General features: G+C 34.4%; 1 pseudogene; it reads right to left on the bottom strand.

The window, feature by feature from the left end:
- Positions 1-9,165: 9,165 nt before the first annotated feature.
- LOC114111186 (U6 spliceosomal RNA) lies at positions 9,166-9,263 on the bottom strand (annotated as a pseudogene).
- Between the last annotated feature and the right edge of the window lie 1,554 nt (positions 9,264-10,817).

Below are 10,817 nucleotides of genomic sequence, written 5' to 3'. Positions count from 1 at the left end.
GACTGACTATAGTTTTAACACATAGTGTGTCAATGGGGATGGGTAGAGAAAGTACACTGTAGTCTGGGAAGAGTTAAAGATTGAAAGAACATACACAAAACTGGGCCATAATGGAAATTCCAATCAAAAGGAAAGTGGGATCTGTCCTACACCATGAATCTCATGCAGATAGCCTGAGAGGAAAAAGTTGCCTCCTAAAATGGTGAGTTAAAAAAAAAAAAAAAAAGATTTGTCACAGGATATAGTCAAAGATATAAGAAAAAGGAGTAAAGAAACATTAGCAACATTTGATGAATGAAAAGTATCACTCCACAGAGATATACTACTACTAAGCTAATGGAAATTGTGGTCAAACACTTCTTAATTAAACAACTGCATATATGAAACAACTGAGTCTATGAAATGAGAGATTTAAGTACATATGAAAGAAAGGGATGATGAGACAAAAGATAAAATTTTAGTTGGCAGGAATCAAGTGAAAGGAAAGAAATCAAATAATTATAGAAATAGAAAAATTGGAAGCGATATGTTTGGAAGAGAACATAGAGGATAGGAATAAAAGGGTAAGAACAATAGAAAACTAGGATAGATTTGAGATAGAAAATGATGGATATTGAAGATAAGGAAAGGGAATCAGAAACACATGTTCCTCAAAGAAGAGAAATAAGGCAAAACAACTGTTTACTAAAACTTTCTAGAAATAAATGATGATCTTAACTTACAACTTAGAAGGACATGCTATGTCTCAGGAAAAACTGATAAAACAATATCTACAATGACAATTTAATAAACAGCTGAGTACATACTTTTTATAGAACATTTATTTTTATATAGGCAGACAGTTATTTAAAAAACAAATTGAAAAGACTGATTTGCATTGATTTCAACAAAAGCAAAAATAAAATAGGAATATATTTAATACGTGTGTAGGTTCTAGATGAGGACAATTTTTAAATTCTCAGGAAGGAGCCATAATGACAGAATTAACATAAAATATGAACATCCAAAATCATAAGGACTAGTTCTCCAGAGGTAATCTATATAATTTATGCAACGTGTAGTTAAAGAAAATGACAACAAAACTGTAACCAGCTAATAATAATGTTAATGTAAAAATATTCAAGATTTATAAGAAAGTACTGGGGATGAATAATGAGAGGGAACTAGGTCTGCTAGATGTTTATATAAAACTGGCATATGAGTTGAGACAGATCGATGGGACCAAATTAAATATAACAGAAGTAGAACCAAATACATACCACTATTTCATAATTAAAGTAACATTTCAAAACACCAAGGATAAAACAGTGATGGCAGTACAAGTTTGGGAACAATTGATAGTCATCTGAGAAAAGTGCATGTTAGATTCATACCTTATTACAAATTAAATCAATATGAATCAAAGATCAATGGTTAAAAAAAAATTTGGTTAACTTGACCAAGCTATGGGAATGTTGAGTAACAGATGAAGAAAATGTTTCTAAGTACCTCATTAAACTCAGAAAATATAAAAGTGATAAATTAGACTACATAACCCATAAAAATTCAGCATAAGGAAGCCCCCATAAAGCAAAACCAAAGAATAAACATGAAAAATACTTGAGATTCATCTAGCAAAATGATGAGTATGCCAACTTTCTCAATAAATAAGCATCCCTGTGCATTGATAAGAAAATGACACCATAGAAAAATGAAGAATAAACACAGAATTCCTTAAAAAGAAAATATGAAATGTTCCTAAATGAAAAAGATGCTCAACCTAAATAGTAAGAGACACCACTGACATATAGCAAAGTATTTGATAGTATTTATCTTGTGAGAACGTGAGGAAAAAAACTCATATTATACTTAAAGAAGTGTGAATTCCATCCCTACAGACTCTGTCTAAAGGGATAGTTAAAATATTTATCAAAAGTATCATAATTATATATTTATATTCACCTGAATACAAAAAAGATTGGCAATAGACTGAATCCCATCACTAGTGGAGTGGTTAAATACATGTAAATATATCTACATAATAAAGTAGTGTGTAAGAATTTTTTCATCTTTGAGGCAGAATTGACAAATAAAAATGTTAAGATTTAGAGTGTACATCATATTGATTTTATATGCATATACGTTGTGAAAGGATTCCTTCATCTAATTAGCACAACCTCTTTCTTATAAATTTGTTGAGAATATTTAAGTTCTACTCTTAGCCAATTTCAATTGAATAGTGTTATCAGTGTTATCAACTTAGTCACCATGCTTTCCATTATGTCATCAAATCTTATTCATTTTACAGCTGAAAGTTTGTACCATTTTACCAACCTCAACTTATTTCCCAACTCCTAGGCTCTGACAACCACTTTCCTATTTTGCCTATGAGTCTGACTATTTTTTAAGGTTCCACATATAAGTGATACCATGCAATATCAGTCTTTCTCTGACTTATTTTACTTAACAGAACACCCTCAAGTATCTCCATGTTGTTGAAAAAGGCAGAGTTTCCTTCTTTCTCACGACTGAATAAGATTTTATTGTATATATATTCCATATCTTTATTCACTGACAGACACTTAGGTTGTTCTCCATATCTTCACTGCCATTTTGAAGTGCTGTGTAGCTTTTAAAAACTGAGGAATAGATACAAAATAAGTAAAGTAATTCCTCATTTTATAAAAAGGCTATCTGTAATTTAAAATAGTAGCAATAATCTAACACAAGTAAGTCTTAAAGAAGAAAATAGCAAAGATACCGATATTAAAGTTTCACCTAGTTTGTTCATAATGCCCTCAAAGTCCATCCATGTTGTTGCAAATGGCATGATTTCCTTCTTTTTTTATGGTAGAATAATATTCTGCTGTATGTATGTATGTGCACCATATTTTTTCTATATATTCACCCATCAATGGATGTTTATTTCCATTCCCTGGTGGCTCAGAGGTTAAAGCGTCTGCCTGGAATGCAGGAGACTTGGGTTCGATCCCTGGGTTGGGAAGATCTCCTGGAGAAGGAACCCACTCCAGTACTCTTGCCTGGAGAATCCCATGGAGGGAGGAGCCTGGTAGGCTGCAGTCCATGGGGTCTCAGAGAGTCGGACACGACTGAGCCACTTCACTTTGGTTATTGTAAATAATGCTGCAGTGAACTTGAGGTGCTTAAATCTTTTTCAAGTTAGTGTTTTCATTTTCTTTGGATAAATACTCAGAAGTGGAATTTCTCAATCATATGATATTTATGTTTTAAATTTTGTGAGGAACTTTCATACTCTTTTCCATAGTAGATACATCAATTCACATCCCCACCAACAATGCGCAAGTCTTCCCTTTTCACCACAGTTTGCCAAGGTTTGTCATTTGTTGTCTTTTTGATAAGAACCATTTTGACAGGGTTAGAGGTGGCATCTCACTGTCATTTTGATTTGCATTTTTCTAATTAGTGTTGTTGAACAACCATCTCATGTACCTGTGTTTTCTCAGAAAACATTTTAATGATACTTCTCAGCTTCGGTCTTCTAGGACAAGGCAAGTCATAAAAATCTTGAGTTCTTAAATTTAAACTGTGGTTACTAACTCTCTTTGGGGTCTCTCTCTCTCTTCTTTCTCTCTCCCTCTGTCCTTTCTTCCATTTTCTTTTTTACTCTTTTTTTCCTTTCTATTCTTCTTTTGTCTTTTCCCCCTCCACCTTCATTATTTCCTTTTCACTCAGAGTACCAACATAGAAACTGACCCCCCAAGACAGAAACTGCTTTCTCATCCTTCACTTGATGATAAATTTATTCTTCCCTAACCTTTCACTGAGTACTTAGGCCTTTGCATTCCTCATGTAAAGTAAGCATTTTGATTCCCCATTTCTTTCTTTCTAAAGGCCATAGATTTGGTCATCTTTCTCTGCAGTAGTTACACTCAAACCTTTCATTACTGCTTGAGGTCTACGTCACACTTGTGTTCAGCTTCTACTTAAATTTTGTGACTCTGGGGACTTTCCTTTCTCTTTTAGAGCTTCACTTTTCAAAGCATATTTATTACACCTTAGCGAGTGTTTCTAGGTTTTTGATAGAGCGATGTCTTAGGTTATCTGGTTTGCCATACAGTGAAAAGTAGTTGTCAACATGATATCTTTGAAGTGAGCTAATGATGTTAGCTTTAAGTCTAACACTCTAAAACATTTGTGTGTTGTCCTTTTAAAACAGTTGTACTAACTTACCCTTAATGTATTTTATTCAGCTCTGTTTTAACTTCATATTCTTTGGCATTGTGTTTATTTACTCACATTGTTTTGATCTCATATTTAAAGAATTTTGAACTTTAGTTATATGTTTTTAGTCTTTTGTTTTAATGTTTTGATAAAACCATATAAAATTCAAGCTATATATGTATATATAAAGCTATATAAATCATATAAAATTCAAGTAGATATTTTCATTCTACTCTGGAAGTATTGCTGCACTGTATTAAACTTTAAATTCAAGTTGCTGCCTTTTTCTCTTCTTGGAACTATTCATATTCATAACTTTGCTTTATGTCAAAGTACAAGTTTTAATGAGAGAATCTCAATCTGAATTCAGTTCAGTTCAGTTGCTCAGTTGTGTCCAACTCTTTGCGACCCCATGAATCGCAGCATGCCAGGCCTCCCTGTCCATCACCAACTCTTGGACTTTACCCAAACTCATGTGCATCAAGTCGGTGATGCCATCCAGCCATCTCACCCTCTGTTGTCTCCTTCTTCTCCTGCCGCCAATCCCTCCCACCATCAGAGACTTTTCCAATGAGTCAGCTCTTCACGTGAGGTGGCCAAAGTATTGGAGTTTCAGCTTCAGCATCAGTCCTTTCAATGAACATCCAGGACTTGTTGGATCTCCTTGCAGTCCAAGGGACTCTCAAGAGTCTTCTCCAATACCACAGTTCAAAAGCATCAATTCTTCGGCGCTCAGCTTAGCCTAATGTTATTAATATACTCAACTAGAGAGATTTACATAGGGTCAATTAAAAAGAATAAAACTGTTATATCATGGTGCATAATTTGTAGCTTTTGATAGCACTGGAAAATAACATTAAATCAGTTCCTTAAATATTTCTAAATTTATAACTGTTGTATAGTAAAGTCATTTGAATAAGGAAAAAATACTTTTAATATAAATTCAATGTGTAACAATAGCAAACTTACATTACACATTTACACTAACTGTATGTGGACATTGTTTGAAGTATTTTACATATGTTCACTTATTTAGCACACATAACAGCTTCCCTGTAAAGCAGATATTATTAATCTTCCAAATTTACAGTTGTGAACACTAAGAATGAAGTAAAGTAGCTTGGTCAAGGTCACCTCACTGGTTAAAGTAGAACTGATAGACTTATACTGTCTGTATCCTCAGCCTAGCACCTTAACCACATTACATTCTTTCCTTTTCTCCTGTTGCAAAACATATTATCTATGATTTATATGATTTAGACTTTACTGGATATAATGTATTGAATGGGCATAGTCAATTTGAATTCTCAGCCTATTTTTAAAGAAAACTTATATTTGTCCTATAGCAAGTTCATGTTCAAACTTGTTATAAAATATCAACTTCCTTAATTCTTTAATGACATCCATATTTTCGTTTTACTAAGAGCTTGATAAAACTGTTTCAAAACATGAATTTTAGCTTGGCTTATTTTTCTTGCTAAGTTTCTTCAAATTTCTTGGTTTGTTTGGATTTTATAAATCCTGTTACTTAAAAAATATAGATCTAAGAATGTATTTTAGATTTATGGGCTTAGTATTATAGACTTAGAATGAACAGTAGAGATTATCTTGTATAGCCATTTATTTTTAATTAATAGATAAGGAAACTGAGGCCCAGAGAAATGGACTCCGTACAGAGCAGAGCTGGAAACTTCTGTCTTCTGGCTTTTAGCACAGTCGAGTCACCTTAACCAGGTGTTACATTTTAAATTTGGTTAGTAAGGAAAAAAAAAAGAAAAAGCTATCTTTTAAAATCCCCATAGGAAGGAATGTACTATTGATTTCTGTTCTTTTAACATGGAAACATTTGGTTGTTTCTTTCAGGGAGTTCCAGTTTATTTATTTATTTATTTTTTTAAAAATTTTTTAAATTTTTCTTTTTTTATTATTTTTAAAATTTTAAAATCTTTAGTTCTTACATGCGTTCCCAAACATGACCCCCCCCCCCACCTCCCTCCCCACAACATCTCTCTGGGTCATCCCCATGCACCAGCCCCAAGCATGCTGCACCCTACGTCAGACATGGACTGGCGATTCAATTCTTACATGATAGTCTACATGTTAGAATTCCCATTCTCCCAAATCATCCCACTCTCTCCCTCTCCCTCTGAGTCCAAAAGTCCGTTGTACACATCTGTGTCTTTTTTCCTGTCTTGCATACAGGGTCGTCATTGCCATCTTCCTAAATTCCATATATATGTGTTAGTATACTGTATTGGTGTTTTTCTTTCTGGCTTACTTCACTCTGTATAATTGGCTCCAGTTTCATCCATCTCATCAGAACTGATTCAAATGAATTCTTTTTAACGGCTGAGTAATACTCCATTGTGTATATGTACCACTGCTTTCTTATCCATTCATCTGCTGATGGACATCTAGGTTGTTTCCATGTCCTGGCTATTATAAACAGTGCTGCGATGAACATTGGGGTACATGTGTCTCTTGCAATTCTGGTTTCCTCAGTGTGTATGCCCAGAAGTGGGATTGCTGGGTCATAAGGTAGTTCTATTTGCAATTTTTAAGGAATCTCCACACTGTTCTCCATAGTGGCTGTACTAGTTTGCATTCCCACCAACAATGTAGGAGGGACATTCCCTTTTCTCCACACCCTCTCCAGCATTTATTGCTTGCAGATTTTTGGATCGCAGCCATTCTGACTGGTGTGAAATGGTACCTCATTGTGGTTTTGATTTGCATTTCTCTAATAATGAGTGATGTTGAGCATCTTTCATGTGTTTGTTAGCCATCCGTATGTCTTCTTTGTAGAAATGTCTATTTAGTTCTTTGGCCCATTTTTTGATTGGGTCGTTTATTTTTCTGGAGTTGAGCTGCATAAGTTGCTTGTATATTTTTGAGATTAGTTGTTTGTCAGTTGCTTCATTTGCTATTATTTTCTCCCATTCAGAAGGCTGTCTTTTCACCTTGCTTATATTTTCCTTTGTTGTGCAGAAGCTTTTAATTTTAATTAGATCCCATTTGTTTATTTTTGCTTTTCTTTCCAGAATTCTGGGAGGTGGATCATAGAGGATCCTGCTGTGATTTATGTCTGAGAGTGTTTTGCCTATGTTCTCCTCTAGGAGTTTTATAGTTTCTGATCTTACATTTAGATCTTTAATCCATTTTGAGTTTATTTTTGTGTGCGGTGTTAGAAAGTGATCTATTTTCATTCTTTTACAAGTGGTTGACCAGTTTTCCCAGCACCACTTGTTAAAGAGATTGTCTTTACTCCATTGTATATTCTTGCCTCCTTTGTCAAAGATAAGGTGTCCATAGGTGTGTGGATTTATCTCTGGGCTTTCTATTTTGTTCCATTGATCTATGTGTCTGTCTTTGTGCCAGTACCATACTGTCTTGATGACTGTGGCTTTGTAGTAGAGTCTGAAGTCAGGCAAGTTGATTCCTCCAGTTCCATTCTTCTTTCTCAAGATTGCTTTTGGCTATTCGAGGTTTTTTGTATTTCCATACAAATCTTGAAATTATTTGTTCTAGTTCTGTGAAAATGTGGCTGGTAGCTTGACAGGGATTGCAACAAATTGAAAAATAAAAACCATATGATTATCTCAATAGATGCAGAGAAGGCCTTTGACAAAATTCAACATCCATTTATGATAAAAACTCTCCAGAAAGCAGGAATAGAAGGAACATACCTCAACATAATAAAAGCTATCTATGACAAACCCACAGCAAACATTATCCTCAATGGTGAAAAATTGAAAGCATTTCCCCTAAAGTCAGGAACAAGACAAGGGTGTCCACTTTCACCGCTACTATTCAACATAGTTCTGGAAGTTTTGGCCACAGCAATCAGAACAGAAAAAGAAATAAAAGGAATCCAAATTGGAAAAGAAGAAGTAAAACTCTCACTGTTTGCAGATGACATGATCCTCTACATGGAAAACTCTAAAGACTCCACCAGAAAATTACTAGAGCTAATCAATGAATATAGTAAAGTTGCAGGATATAAAATCAACACACAGAAATCCCTTGCATTCCTATACACGAATAATGAGAAAGTAGAAAAAGAAATTAAGGAAACAATTCCATTCACCATTGCAACGAAAAGAATAAAATACTTAGGAATATATCTACCTAAAGAAACTAAAGACCTATATATAGAAAACTATAAAACACTGATGAAAGAAATCAAAGAGGACACTAATAGATGGAGAAATATACCATGTTCATGGATTGGAAGAATCAATATAGTGAAAATGAGTATACTACCCAAAGTTCCAGTTTATTTAGTTGGCCAATGTTTTCCTTAGAATATGCTATCTATTCTTTTGTTATAGTAGGCTATAACAAAGGACCTGAAAATCTCAGTGGCTTAATGCAGTTGGTTTGATGTTGTTTGCATTATAGTCCAATGTTGGGTTGATGGCTCTATACCAAGTGATCTCTCAGGTGACCTAGATTGCTTCCATCTTGAGGTCATATCATCTCACCATTTTGTGACTTCTAGGCCACTCTGGCATCATTTTGGCAGAATGAAAAGAAAAAGCACAGATCATTAATGAGGTGTCAGGGAGTTGGGCCCAGAGTTGGCCTTTATCCCTTCCACTCATGTTGCATTGTCCAGAGATCAGGCACATGGTTCTGCTTGCATGCAGCAGGATTTAGGTATTGTGGTCTTATCATCTTTCCAGGAAGATATTTAAGTGATTTGGTAAGTTTGTAACATTATTTAAGCTAATGCTTACATTTACAGACCATACTGTACAAAAACTAATTGTATTTTGTGCTTAGATGCTGAATTGTGTCTGACTCTTGTGACCTCATGGGCTATATCCTACCAGACTCCTCTGTCCATCGGATTTCCCAGGCAAGAATACTGGAATGGGTTGCAATTTCCTTCTCCAGGGGATCTTCCAGACCCAGGGATTGATTCCATGTCTTCTGTTTGGCAGGCGAATTCTTTACCACAAGGGTTACTTGGGAGGCTGCCAAAATATGCAGTGCTTCACGACTTTGCCTGTTATCCTTGTACAGGGGCCATGCTAATCTCTGTATCACTTCAGTTTTATAATATGTCCTTTTAGCACTTCAGTAATCCTCTGCACTGTGAGATGCTCAGGCTCTTAAAGGTATGCAGAGATGACAGTCATTTTTTCCATCTTACACTCACTGCAAGGGGAATATTTATTAATTATTACTCTTTGGATTCTTTATGTTTTACTGAAAAATTTCAGTAACTATTAAGGGAAGCATTGGCAACAAAAAGATTTTTTAATGGTATGAATCTGACTTTTAAGAGTTTAACAGAACACAGTAGCAGAAGAGATACAAAATAAGCTAAAATACAATGTGATATGCCAAGGGTGTAGTGTTTCCTAAAGAGACCGATTAATGATAAGACCTAGAGGCTGTGCTTGCTTATTCATTCATGATTTTACATGTGAAATTCTCTCTCACTGAAAGGAAGATAATTATTAATTTAATTCATAATTACCCAGTGCTATTAGAAGTTAGAAGGAAAGAATTAAATAGGACGTAATCCATGCAGAATCAATATAGAAAGAAAACCCTTGTGGGGTGAAAGTAAAATCACTTGATGATAATTGTACCTTCCAAAAGCACAACTTTAATGATGAAATTGAAATGGATTAGACGTAGAGAACTTTTAAAAGCAGAGATGATTAAAAACAGAGATTAGTAGCTATTACATGTTTTCTCCCCAACCCCAACTGGACATAGAGAACTGAGGGTAGATCTGCATACTTTAAATCTTGGTGCTTTGATCATATCTAAAAAGCCCTCAAAAAGATTCTGAGTTGAATTTTAAACTTAGGTCTAATGTAATAGTTTAAGCGTTCCTTTAGCAATCTTATATTACTATGTGCAAAGTGTAGCTGGTTAGATTTTAATTAGCCAGGTATAATAAATTACTATATTTCTGTACATATATATTTTGGATTTTACTTCTCTTTATACTTCCAACTATTGTTACTTTTATTGTATAAATGAAAAGGCTATTGTTCAGAGTTCAAATGATTCATGGTTAGTCACAGAATCAAAAAAGAGAAAACTGGAATCAGATATTAAACCTCTTAACTATTAATCTAGTTCTCAGTCTTCCATCTACAAGTCTAAAATATGAGGAATTTCTATACTTTATCGCTGACTGCTCTCATTTGACAGTGAATTTATATGAGGGGATCTTTCTTATCATGACTATGCTTTGTAATGATGAACTCAGCTTCATATCAAATGGACCTTATCCAATAATACTAATATTACATGAGTCTAATGAATATCACTGTATATTATATATGAAAGTTATAAAGAGTAAATCCTAAGAATTCTCATCACAAGGAAAAATATTTAAAAAAATTTGTATCTATGTGAGGTAATGGATAGTCACCAAACTTACTGTGGTAATCATTTCATAATGTATGTAAGTAAAATCATTATGTCGTACACTTTAAGCTTAAACAATCAACCTTGTCTCAAAAGCTGAACAAACCAAGGTGAAGGTGAAGATGAAGTTACTCAGTTGTGTCCGACTCTTGCGACCCCGTGGGGTGTAGCCTACCAGGCTTCTCCATCCATGGGATTCTCCAGGCAAGAATGCTGGAGTGGGTTACCATTTTCTTCTC

This window comes from Ovis aries, chromosome 1 (genome assembly GCF_016772045.2).
Source record: "Ovis aries strain OAR_USU_Benz2616 breed Rambouillet chromosome 1, ARS-UI_Ramb_v3.0, whole genome shotgun sequence".
Taxonomy (NCBI): Eukaryota; Metazoa; Chordata; class Mammalia; order Artiodactyla; family Bovidae; genus Ovis; species Ovis aries.
The sequence above is the reverse complement of the archived record's forward strand: the minus strand, read 5'-3'. Positions and strand labels throughout refer to the sequence as shown.